Source organism: Hypanus sabinus, unplaced genomic scaffold (assembly GCF_030144855.1).
Source record: "Hypanus sabinus isolate sHypSab1 unplaced genomic scaffold, sHypSab1.hap1 scaffold_736, whole genome shotgun sequence".
In the NCBI taxonomy this organism is placed as follows: domain Eukaryota; kingdom Metazoa; phylum Chordata; class Chondrichthyes; order Myliobatiformes; family Dasyatidae; genus Hypanus; species Hypanus sabinus.
In genome coordinates, this window is record NW_026781587.1 from 129,001 (window position 1) to 135,000 (window position 6,000).

General features: G+C 44.4%; 1 protein-coding gene across 1 annotated transcript in view; it reads right to left on the bottom strand.

The window, feature by feature from the left end:
* Nucleotides 1-5,256, bottom strand: part of LOC132390006 (NACHT, LRR and PYD domains-containing protein 3-like) — a 33,203-nt gene extending 27,947 nt beyond the window's left edge. The window contains exon 1 of the mRNA XM_059962585.1: nt 5,046-5,256. The gene's annotated coding sequence lies outside the window, so the exon portion shown is untranslated. The remainder of the gene's footprint in view (nt 1-5,045) is intronic.
* Nucleotides 5,257-6,000: the final 744 nt, after the last annotated feature.

The window sequence follows — 6,000 nt, forward strand, 5'->3', positions numbered from 1 at the left end:
ACAACGGAGTCCTGGATGACTCATTGCGATGAGAGGTGCAAAAATGTGCCACAAACAAATGAAAGATTGGAAGATTGGTGGTATATAGGATAGGTGGAGATGGGAAAAGATTGTTTCCATATATCATTGAGTCGGTGGGAATAATGATTGGTGAAAGTTTGTTAAAGAGGTTTGATATACATCATTGTGGTGTTGGGATACACACTAGACAGAGGTGGAACAGGATGTTCGATGCATATCATTGAGGTGGTGGGATACAGACTGGATAGAGATGAAACAAAACGTTCTATATATATCATTGAGGTGGCGGGATACAGACTGGACTGAGGTTGAACAAGATGGTTGATATATATCATTGAGGAGATGGGATACAGACCGGACAGAGGTTAAATAAGATGGTTGATATATATCATTGAGGTGGTGGGATACAGACTGGACAGAGGTTGAACAAGATGGTTGATATATATCATTGTGGTGGTGGGATACAGGCTGGACAGAGGTTGAACAAAATCGGCATGGAATAAACTGAATGAAACAGGTGGAGGAAGGGATCAAGCTCAATCACAAGTGGTCCTCCAGCAATACACAGACGATGAATTTACAACACCTACTATTGCATGGAAAAGATTCTTAAATGACAGAGATAGAATTAACAATAGGAAATTTGACATATAACCATTGCCCTTCACTAAATTACATCAACTTACCATAGAAAGTATCCCAACAGGATACTTTACGCATTCATACTGCTACTACTTTACTCATGACTACCAGGAACTGTAGAGAGCCGTAGACATTGAGAAAACCAGACTGCCCACCATGAGCTGTGTATTAACTTCCTGTTGTATCAATAAAGCAGGCAGAATAACCGCACATTCCTGGTCATTCTTGCTTTCCACTAGGGACAAAGATTAAACACTCAGTGGACAACACAAATCACCAGACTCAAGGGCGGCTTCCATTCTGCTGCTATAAGCAAACTGAATACACCCCAGCTAGATAAGTTGCACCTTAACCTCACAATGTAACTTGCTATGAACTTGCACCGTATGCCAAAGTGCGCTTTGGTTTCTCTGAAACAATGATGCTTTGTTACACTGTTTAGCTCCACTTACCCATTATCTCCTCAATGTTCTGTTGTGCTCTATTGACCTGTATGGATGGTATGCAAAACAAGATTTCCATTGCACCTCGGTACATGATAAAAACAAACAGATTTCCCATTTTAATTGTGTGGAGATCATGGACAGGTTGGGTCAAAATTTCGAAAATAAGAAAAAGCTACTAAATTGCTGAGAGACTTGGAAGTGCTTGTGCAGATTTCCCTGCAGGTTGAGTCGGTGGTGAAGAAGGCAAATGCGATGTTTGAATTCATTTCAAGAGAACTATAATATAACAAGAAGGATGTACTGTTGAGAATGCATAGAGATCTGATAAGGCAACACTGAGAGTATTGTGCTTAGGTTTGGGCCCCGAACATGAGAAAGGATGATTGAAATGGAGAGGGTTAAAAGGCGGTTCAGGAAAATTATTCCAGGTTTGATTCCAAAGAGCGTGTTCCCGTGATGTACTATTCCATGCTCTAAGTTATGTCCTATCTCCATTCGACCATACGATATAGGAGCAGAATTAGGCCATTTGGCCCATCGAGTCTGCTCCGCACATTCATCATGGCTGATCCAGTTTTCCTGACATTCCCAATCTCCTGCCATCTTATCAAATCCTTCCATGCCCTCACCAGTCAAGAGCCAATCAACCTCAGTCTTAAATATATATAAAAATTTGACCTACATAGCTGCTTGAGGCAAAAAAAAAACTTCCACAGATTCAACATTCTCTGGTAAAATAAATCCCTGCTCGCTGTTCTAATAGCAGGCCCCTCTATTCTGAAGTAGGGTTATCTGCTCGTAGAGTATCCCACCAGAGGAACCATCGTCTCCACATCAACTCTATCAAAGCTTTTCACCATTCGATAGGTTTCAATAAAGCCACCGCTGTTTCTTCTGAATTCCAGTGAGTACTGGCCCAGAGCCATCAAACGCGATTCACATGACAAGCCATTCAATCTTCGAATCGCTTTTGCGAACTCTCTTCGAACCTGTTGCAGTTTCACCACATTCCTTTTGAAGTTAAGAGGCCCAGACCTGCTCAAAATACTCCAAGTGCTGCCTCAGCAGTGCTTTATACAGATTCAACATTACATCGTTGCTTTATATTCTAGTCCTCTTGAGATGAATGCTGACATCGCATTTCCCTTCCTCACCACAGACTCAACCTGCAAATTAACCTTCAGGGAATCTTGCACAACGACCCCGAAATCCCTTTGCACCTCAGCTTTATTTTGTATTTAGAAAATAACTAACCCTTTCATTTCATCTGCCATACACTTCTCGACACCGTATTCCATTTCCTTGTCCAGTTTCCTAACTGTGTAAGTCCTTCTGTAGACTTTCTAATTCCTGAAAACCGCTTGCCCCTCTACCTATCTTCATTCTGTCTGCAAACTTTACAACAAAGCCATCAATTCCATCGTCCAAATCATTAGCATATGACGTATAAGAATCGGTCCCAACACAGACTCCTGTGGAAAATCACTGTCACTGGGACCAATCCAGAAAAGCTTCATTTTATTCTGACACTTTCCAATCAACCACTGCTTTATCAATATTTGAACCGTTCTTGTAATACCATGATCTCGTAGCTTGTTAAGCAACCTTAAGTGTTGAAACAAACAAAGACCTTCTGAAAATCCAAATACACAGCATCAACCAATTCCCCTTTGTCTATCCTGCTTTTTATTTCTTCAAAGAACTCCATCTGATTTGTCAGACAAGACTACGGCCTATTTTCTGACGGGTTCCCAAGTACCCTGAGACCACATTCTGGGGTACCCGCCATCAAGTCCAGGTGACATATCTAATGTCAGACCTTTCAGTTTCCCAAGAAACCTCTCTCTGGTTTTAGTAACTTCACACACTTGATGCCCCCTGAGCTTCCAATATACTGCTAGTGACTTCCTCGATGAAGATCAGTGCAAAATACCTCTTCAGTTCGTCCGCCATTCCTTGTCCCCATTTACTACATCCCCAGTTTGCAGCGTTCCGATATCCAGTCGTGTCTCTGTTTTTCACTTTATGTATCTGAAGAAACGTTTAGGAACCTCTTTAATGTCGTCGGTTCGATTACTTTGCTATACGACCTCTGCTTTTTTAACAACTTTTGTTGCCTTTTGTTTGTTTTTACAACCTCACCAATCCTCCAACTTCCCACAAGTTGCTGCTCTGTTGCCATCCCCGCGAGTGATTCTGACCAATACCCCTCTCCTGCCTCGGTAATTCGCTGTACGCCGCTGTAATGCTGGTACTTCTCCTTCTGGAGTTTCTATTTGACTCCCACTAACTGACAGGCAGGGGACAGAGAGAGGGACTTTCCAAACACGGATTGAACACAAAACCCCCGTCATGCTTGCTGCTGCAAACACGGTACAGCCTATTAACTCACAGCCTCTCACTGTGAGGGTAAGAATGTCAAATTATTCTCTTCTTTGCTTCCAAAGGAACTCCAGAACCAAACATCTGAGCACAGAGCATTAATACTAACGCATCACCTCATAGTCCTGGGCAGATTGAACAACGGCTCTATTATATATGTATCAAAACCTGTGTGATGTCCCAGGACCAACCCTCACAGGGTCCCAACCCACCCCCTAGGATGATCACACATCTTTCCCCTGTCTCACACGTAATCAGAATTCCTCGCAACCCGTGCCTATCTGTCCGAAGCGTCTGCTTCATCGCTGAAGGAGGAATGTCCAGTGCCGTCTGTAGAAGCAACAAGATCGGGCGAACACCAAACACTGGAAATTCCATGTTCCTGGACTCCTCATCCCAGGATGATAACGAATGGCCCAGCGCTCCCAGAGCTCTTTTCTGCCGCTAATGTCCTGCAGTGCCTCAGCTATGCCCACTTCAAAAAAAGAAAAAAAAACACTCCTACACCAACCCATGACAGAACTGTAACCTGAAGGACCATTGTCTGGAAGGGGATCGAGTTGACTTTCGGTCCGTGATTTACAAAATGGCCCCGGATACATTTCTTCATGTCTCTGGGCATGTTATGGATTATGTTGTTGTTGAGTGGAATCTACACCAAATCAGTTAGCCGCCACTTTTCCCGTAGTGTAACAGGAACAATATATTTCAATATTAAATGGTAAACTTAGCCCTGGAAACACAGCACAGAGATTTTTCTCTTTTTTTTTTGATTCACAAATAGTGACCAATGACAAGATGTTTGTGACATTCTAAAAATAATTTGCATAAATACAATCCCCACATTCATTAGTCATCAGTTCATTTCAGCACAGACATTATATATTCCATACAGTAAATGCTCAAAACAGCGTCGAATCCACACTGGATCCTGTGGCCACTGAATTTCTGCTAAAGGGCTGTGCAGTGTGATAAAAATTTTCAACACTCCTTGAAGCTGTCGTGGGCTGTTTCCCTGGTGACTGAGGAAGAGGCCCACCAGAACTAAACGAAAAAGGAAGTTACATTCTCAACATCACATGCTCTGAGTTTCCTTATGATCACAATGAGTACTGAACCCTCTGCCATTTTGTAATGGTCAAACTAAAGTACCAGTTGTTGTTTTAACCCCTTCGAGGTGCAATAAATCTGCTGGCAGTTCCAGTTCTGCAGATCTTCAGCAGTGCAGAAGCTGTTCCATTGTAGACACCGGCTATCGATCCAGGTGAAGTTTGGACCCGATGTGGGGCCGGGTGACGAAGGTAAAGTTCCCGGGATAAACCACAATGGATGAGTGCAGCCTCGGTATCACCACCCCATCACGCTCCCAGGACCAGGGCAAGAGGGGCCGAGCGGCGGCTCATCTCAGTCGGTATGTTGTGAAGGTCCCACAACACAGACCGACCCCGGCAGGTTCTGTCCAGCAAGCGCAGAGAGGCCGCCAGATCGGGGAAGTTAACTGGGTGCATTACCTTACATCAGACGTCCACACTGGGGACCAGCCTCAGTACTCACCGATGAGAACTTGTTTTCACGCCCGGACAGTGAACCCTCCCCCGGATTCCCGACTCTGGGGGTGATGGTCGTCTCCTAATCCGGATCCTACAGACGATCCGCCGCCGCCGCCGACCCGCTTCAACACAGAACTGAAGGAAAGTCAGGACTGTAATTTATGTCATCAGAGCTGGGGGCGGAGCCTCGGAAACAAGGCAGATCTGCGGTAAAATGGGAGCGGGAAAGGGCTCACGTGACTTACACATACATGTACGTCCGTGAAATTTTGCAAGATTTTGCAATTTTCGCTGTTAGCTGAGATGCTAAAAACAAAACTTTCTTAAGAATATGAGAATATTTCACCGACATTGTAGCTATGTTTAGATTGTGACGAGATCTGAAGGATTATTCTGAAGTGGACTGTACCTTTAAAAGAGAGTGAGGGGGAGCGAACAGCTTGTGTGCTAATTCAGCAGCAGGGAGACAGAGAGTCTGTGAGTTGCCTTGGAAACTGAAAGGCGGAACTATGTGATGGACAGCTCATGTTCAGCACTAGGAGACATATACAAGGTCAGTTGTCGTTTTAATTAGACACACACCAGAGACACACAAGACACACCACAGGAGGCACACGACCCCTGAGGCAAGGAGGACACTGGTTAGCTTTGTGTGCCCACGACAAGGGCGGGGTTTTTGCTCACAGTGTGGACAAAGGGGTGACCTGTGGGGAAATATCGGTGTGTTTAACCCTGGTCTGGGGTTGATAACTCCACCACAGAAGACGGCATCTCCTTTTCTGTGGTAACACAAGTTGGTGACTTTTAAATAAGTTTCGGAAGCAAGGAGAACGACGTGGAGGATCGGCAGATAAACCAACACTCTAAGTCTCTCTCTCCAACTCTACTCAATCCAAATTCCAGAACTGAACTGATTACTTACCAGACCACCGAAGACTGTATTACCTAATCACCTGAGC